Here is a 7,686-nt window from a genome sequence, read left to right on the forward strand (position 1 = left end):
AAAGATTTTAAGCTTTTCTTGCTGATACAGAGCTCCCCGTGACCAATGTTGACCCAACTGTTTTTTTAACAATGGATCCACAGTGATTTAAAACAAATTAACAATAAAACCAGAGAAAATATTCTGTGAATTAGCAAAACTTTCTTTTTCACAAGCAGGCTGAGCAACAGAACCTGCAAAATTACAGAACCTCTTCTGTAATTTTACAATTTATTTCTTACGGTTTTCCTTTGTCATGTAGAAAAAGTGAGATGTGCGGCTCATAGTGCACTTCTTTTTCTAATACTAAGATCTCTCAGGATTAACTTCTTTCTGTCAGTGTAAAAAGCTTCTGGTCCAGCCCACTGAGGACCAAACTGGGCTGAAAATGGCCCGCGGTAAACCGACACCCCTGAGTTAGATAGACCTACAGAAGAATGCTGACACTGACAGAGCAATGTGTTTTCATGTGGTCCAGTTTGTCGTGCTATAAACTGGAGAAGGATCTAAACACTCAGCGTTTCACTTTTTTTTCTATTCTTGGCTCTGTGTGATGTCATAGAGTAGATAATGAAGGCCACCAATTGCTTATTTTGCTGATATCTCACAAGTGATGAGCTGATGACAATGATTATGCTGATCTGTGAAATCATGCAAGTCAAAGAAACGTAACAGGCCTCTTTGTTGTTGTCCTGCTGATTTACTCAAATTCAATATAAATCTGCTCTGAAAAATTTATTTTTCATTAATTTAACATTCAGACAGTTTTGTGGTCTTAAATCATTGTCTTGATTATTTGTAACAGGCTGAAAAACAAAAGTGTTACATGCGGTGAGCTCCTCAGAAACCAGTTTTTGTAAAACCCCCTCAGACCTCCTGGTGTTCAGCTCTGAGCGGCGTCTCCTCTGCAGCCTCCGAGTTAATTACAGTGAAAGTCGTGGAGGAAAGTCGTTAAAGCCGCCGCTCTCTGCTGCTTATCTGCGAGGTGTGAACAGGTATTTACTCCAGCTGGGAGAGACGCCAGGAGGAACGCCACCGTGCTAACGCGGGATTAGCGGCGGGGCTCTGTCAGCCCGGTTCCTCTGGGGGCCCACGTCAGGAGTGGATCTGTCAGCGGCGTTAATGCCGCTGGGACGGCGTCTGATTAAACACGAGCTGCTGCAGCAGCATCCTGGAGTGTTTTCAGGATCAAGTTTAAATATCAGAGTCGGTGTGATTACATGTGTACGCAGTAGAGACAAACATATGTGGACGCACCAGTTTTGAGATTTTTTTCTGACACATAAAACGCGCATGTATGTTAAACAAGAAGAAAACCACCTTCACACTAAAAACAAAAAAAAACAAGGTCCGAACTATCCCGGATATCTTTACCGATCCTAACATCATCAATCAGGCTGAGACGTCACATGAAGGTGGTCTTCATCTCAAAGAGTTTAAAAATCTCTGAGCACTTTCACATGAGAGAGGCGCAGAAAAACATGTTTGCTGACTGCAGATAAAACTGCTCGTGGAGGTCTAAGATCATCTGAGATGGGTATTTCACTCGAAACCGTTTCCCATCGCCTTGAATCGCCCTGATCCTTTATTACATGAGATCTGGATGTTGTGTGACTGGTTTGTAAAGTGCCTCAGTGAAGTTGTGCATTTCGGTGTCCGCTCGTGCCAAGGTCAATATTGAACAGACAATTTTAATCTCACTGATATTTTTATCAGGATGAATAAATGACAGAATAAAGTAACTTTTAAAGGTTATAAAATGAAAAATGTTTGCTTCGTGAAACTTTGTCTGTGACCGACAGCTGGGTCATCGGGTTCATTCTCAGACTTGTGCAAAGAAAACTGAGCGAGTGTGATGAGGCCGAACCCGAGACCTGCGCTTTCAAAGTAAAACTGCTGCTCATTAAAATTTAGCAAAGGTCAACAAAGTAAAATGAACAAATTCAGTTTGCTGTGATTCCGGTGCTTATTTTGTTGACAAAAACTTCTTCGTTACTTTGCGTGAACGTTAAATGAGCTCAACAACTCCGAGTTATCCACGGAAAAGCCTTCAAAATTACAACAAAAGGTGACTCGGCACGGGACAAAACAGGCAGAAAAAGAGACTGAGAGTCTTGGCTGCACAAAAACAGCACAACTTCAGCATTCTTAACTTCACTGCAGAATCTCTAAAAGCTGTCCTCTGAAAAATGCAGTTTTTTGAACAATTCCTGTATGTATAATCTGGAAACACGCAGTATTCCGGCTTAAGTCCTGATCCAGCAAACCTTTTGGTTATGTTGGGAAATCCCCGGAAATTTAACGCTTGTCCATCTTTGGCCTGTGGCGGTAAACGCTGCATGCATTGTGATCAAGCTTTTAAATCAGAAGTTTAATCTTAATGATCAATTACAGCCCAGTTTCTCTCTTTTTACTAAACAACAGGATTTTATAGGTTTTACATGTTTAAGTTAACAAAAAGAGATAAATGAAATTATTTTGTGGCGGTAATCAGACACTCAGAGAACTGCCAGACAGTTTGAGTATTTTAACGAACAGTGAGGATTATACTTTAAAATAAAACGCTGTGGATCTCAGCTGCAGCAGTAAGTCTGAAGAATTTAAACTCCTGATATTGAAAAGGGGTAACAAAGACAAACAAAGCCCAGCTCTCAGTTTTTGACTACTTAAATAAACCTGCCAGAGGTGGCAGAGCGAGGTCATAGAAAAGAAATGACCGGAGGTTTTACTGGCGTTTCTTTTTTTGACAGTTTAAAAAGTTAATTCCAACTCGGATGCATTTACTTTCCTTAGAAACTGTTCGGAGTTCCTGTGAGGGTAAAGGAGCCACGATTACAGCCTTTTATCAAATTGATGTTGATGATTCTCAGCAGTAGTTTGATTTATTCCACTCTTCATGTGTGTGTCACAGAAATTCTAAATTTGAAGCACTGTAGGTAGGGTGAGGCAAATTCCCCTTCAGGCGAAGATAATTACACAGTGAGATGTAAGAAATGCACAACTGAATCAGCGCAAGTGCTGAACTCGCAATCGACTCAGGTGCTACCAAACCAACTCGTCAAGTGAATAAAAGCAGCAGGGATTTTGCTCACGGAGGCCGCTCAGAGAACGCTCTCAGAGAGCGCTGCTAAACCATCATCTGAAATGAGTCGCTCTTTCTGTGCAAACACGCTAAAAAAGTCCTGCTGGTTCTGGGTCTTCAGGTCCTCGGACCGAGGGGGAATCACTGTCACCCACAGGCTCCAAAATGAAAAGATACCGGGGAAGACCTGGCACATATTCCACAGTTTTGTTGTGCGTGCAGACTGACAATAAAGGTCTATTCTATTCTATTAACAGAACAATCATACTCATAGTTGCACTAGTAAGAGATGGCAGCAAGAAAGCCTGACTCTGCCAGAGGTTCAGCCGACAGAGGTGCAGTGAAGAGTACAGCAGCATGATACTTACTTAAATATTGCATCCTTCCAAATCTCCAAATGTAAATATAAAAAACAGTTTGACAGTCATACCACAAAATAAGACCTTAATGATGTCATCGGGACTGGGTGATGCCAGTGTGACAGCAGGTGCAGAAAATGAAGGCGCCACTAAAAGCAATTAAAGCTTTTATTATATTCTAAGTGCTTCATTTGGATTTACTGCTGCGGCCTTGATTTGAATGTTTCTGATCAAAATATATTTTTATTAGACATCCAGAAAAAGAGATGCAAACGGTTTACTGAAAGTTAAAGACAAACTGCTGTTGTGTGATGATCAAGAGGACATGTAAGGTTCATGTTATTAGACTTTTTAAGAAACACACCACCTTTGGTGTCTGTTAGATAAATGAGGTCTGTGGTATTTAACAGGACGACGCCCAGTATTACTACATGCTGAGGCAACACTCACCTTAACGGCACTAATGAGTTGTTGGGGTCTGACTTTTCTTCTGGCGTCAAAATCAACAAATTTTCAGCCTTTACATTAGAAACTTCCCTAAACATTTTTTTTTCAGATCTACAACTGAAACCACACATTTCTAAAGTTCTGAGTTTTACACGAGCCACAGAGCGGGAATAAAACGTTTGTAATCACAAAACGAAGCAGAGCTCGAACGTCTCCGCCGTGGCTTTAATCAGCCTCGATTTACATGACGGACAGACTTCAAACAGCGTCTGTCTTTGTCAATCAAGTGTCACCTATAAAAAGAGCCTTCCATCACATTTCACTGACAACGAGAATTGAGAGGACATGTGAGATGAGCTCAAAATGAATTTTTTCCTCAGCGATAGCATCACCCTCCTGTGAACGCCGTCGCGCTGCGGCTCCAGAAGACTGATAAGAGCGACTCCTGCCTTTTAAAAAGGCAAAATGACGTGCAGGATACGGAGACACGGCCGCTCTTAATTCTCACTTTATCTGGCAGTAGTCGTGGTTTGAATATTTGTGCGGCAGGGTTGGCTCGCTGTGTGTTTCTCTGCCTGTAAGTCGCTGCCGAGGTCTTTGTGTCGGATTTTGTTAAATTATACAGCAGCTGATAAAGCTTCTCTGAGTATCTGCTGCTTAAAGAAGTTAAAGAAGAAAAAGAGGATGGACTTGAAGAGTGGGTTGGAGGGGAAGAGCTGACTTTGAAGGGCAGGTGAAAGATTCTTTTAATCCGCTCGGCAGATTTGGTGCCACAAAGAGAGAAAGAGAGGACGAATCCAGGCCGACTTAATGCCTCGCTCCTCTTCTTCCTGCTTTCCTCTCCTCCTCGTCGCCACGTCTCAAAGTAAATCATCACCTCAACAGGTCATTCATGCAATAATTGAGCCCTGAACTCTTAAAGTTGTCTTAAAACGATTGAGAACAATCAGTCAGAGGGTGGAGGTGAGGTTTAACAACTAAAAATGTACAGAAAGACCAGAAGCCAGTCAGCCTCAGTTTGAAGAAACTGACAGAAAGCCGAGAGGCACAGATTCATATCCACAGATTTTCAGAAACCTTCCCAGCAAAGCAAATTACCACATGATGTGAAAATTTTAAGAAAGACCAAAAAAGCCAAATCAGAAATCAGAGCAACACAAAAGCGAAAACAAACAGAGCCTAAAAGATTTCAACAAAGGGGTTGAGAAGTAAAGACTAGGGTTAAAAAATGTTCACCGCAGTATAAAGAAATGGATGCAAAAAGACTTCAAACTGAAGCAAACAGCCACAAAGACTATTGACACAAATATCAGTCTTAAAATCAGATTCACAGACTCAAACTTACAGCTTTATAGAAAACGCCTCCACTAAATGCACAGACAGAAACTCGGAGACAGAAGCTAAGAGGTTAAAATGGAGAAAACAGAGACAAAACTTGACACACTGTGAAAACCAAAGTAAAAAAAAAAAAGCAAAGATAGAATTTAGATAAAAAAAAAATCACTACAAATATACACGAAATGTCCACAATCTAAAGCAAATATCAAGAAGGAAACACAAAAGATGGATTTTTTTGACGACTTGAAACGTTTAAAAGAAAACAAAGTCACCATAAACACACATGAAATGTCCACAGAAAAACGCACACTGGCCTCAGAGTGCATCAGTATGGATAAATGAATAGAAAACAAAGGTCGTCTTTGAGAAACAAACGGATGTACTGAGCTGAAAATACTGAAGGGAAACAAAGAGAATAAAGAAAAGACATGAAGATGTACAAAAAGTGACACAAAAAGATGCAAAGATATTAAAATCTGTTAAATTGTCTTTCTGGGTTGATGTTACTGAACTCAACCTCTCTAGACTCGGGTTATTGGCCTTTGATCATAACTATTAGTGTTAATAATCTTATTATCTGTATTTTTCTGGCCGGACTCTGGCGGACATCTTCAGCCTGCTGCAGATATAAATTACACCCATTGAATTATAAAAATATCCATGCTTCTTAGCAGACAGAGCCTCTCTTTTTTATGTCCTCCAACACAATTAATATGATGACTTTGAAATAGTAACCACAGTCTCACTTTCTTCCTTTTTAATTCTTTTTTTTTCCCCTTCGTCTGATGTCACGGGTCCATTTTGGTCGAGTTTTACTTCCGTTTGTCCGTCTGCAGTAGAAGAATTGGCTGCACGAGTCTGAAATATGAGTCCTGTAATCACTGCGAGGGAGGAATGAGGCCGCAGAGTTCACAGCGTCTTAATTAGTTTGCAGTATATCTGTAATTATTCCTGCATTTTTAAATTCACTTAAGGCATTGCTCCCATTCTCCTTGCTCGACATTTTTTAAGGATCTGGTTCAAGGATGTCCTGCAGTTACTAATCAATCCCGCATCAGACCCAAAAAGCTCCGTGTAATTACAGCCTCTGTTTTTTTTGAGGAATGATCCGACGTATGGATTTAAAACCAGATGCCATTTTTAGACTCCACACTTTTTCTTTGTCCTCATCATTTAAAAGAAGCGGAGTTGCAGGACGAGCTGCAGAGCTGAGCATCGACCCGCCTTTGTGACATTCATCATAAGAGAGTTTACAATCAAATATGTAGAAAAGCATACGTGATTTTAGAAGGGAAATCTACGACATTTTAAAATCTTTATACAGTTATTTAAGAGTGTAATAGTCCTCACAACAAAAGTAATCGATCATTTCTTTGCCTTATGACAGCAACGAGATGCGATGCAGAAAATATGGAAATAAAGGAAGATATTCAAAATATTGTTTTCTATAAAGTCCCCACAAACAGATGCCAAATAATTATATATAGAATTAACAAAATACTCAAAAGGCAACACAAAATGCCCATAAACGGATTCTAATTTCCCACAAATTGATGAAAAAATTAAGACGAGATAATCATCCAAAGATGCACATATACAGCTGTAGTGAAATAATAACTTTTAACAGAATAGAAACAGTTGGAATAAAAAGGTGTATTTACATCTGTGAGCGTCTTTCTTGCTGGTATTCACGGTCACGTTACTTTCTCCTCTCCCTGCTCTCAGTCTGGCTGTACGTATACCTTCTTACATACAGAGTGGAGCAGATAGAGAAACAGCAAAAGTAAAGGTAATGTTAATATTGTTGACAAAGTCATACTTTAAGTGCAATAAAAGTCTGAAAGTCTATGAAACTTTGAAGCCCTGGAAATTATTATGAGTTCGCTTTCCTCACAGTAACCACAAAACTGCATGAATATTCATACCAAATTAATGAGAAAGACGTTTGTCCTTGTCATTTCATCAGCTGCACCTTTGTGTTATCACAAAGTGACTCACTGAGCATTTTTCTAACCTTATTAAAATTCAAAAGGTGCTATGTTGAACTGAAGGGACGGTGAGTTTGTTCAAGGTTTCCTTCTGTGCCTGAAAAAAACTCGAACCTTCGGCGCCTTTTGTTTCCTTGGATCTCGACATGGCGACGTTAATGATGCTGCCATTCAACCCGTCGCTCATAAATGGAAAAAACATCAACAGAAACCAGCATAGAAGAGGATGGAGGTGGGCTGACGTTAATGCTGCATTCACAGAAATTTAGACTTTTTTGCTCCTCAGACACGGAAACATGTCCCAGTGCTTCCTGACATTCAACTGTTTGGACATCCCTCAGAAATCAATTTGCTTTCCGGGTTTGTGCTTATTATTTTGTTCCTTTAAAAGTCAAGCTGACACGGCAGATGACGGACTGTCACATTCTTCTTGTTTCCTTAAAGTGTATTCAAACTCTGAAGAAAGAGCCTTCTGCTTCCAGGGAGATTGCAC

Source organism: Simochromis diagramma, unplaced genomic scaffold (assembly GCF_900408965.1).
Source record: "Simochromis diagramma unplaced genomic scaffold, fSimDia1.1 OVJJ01000216.1, whole genome shotgun sequence".
Taxonomy (NCBI): domain Eukaryota; kingdom Metazoa; phylum Chordata; class Actinopteri; order Cichliformes; family Cichlidae; genus Simochromis; species Simochromis diagramma.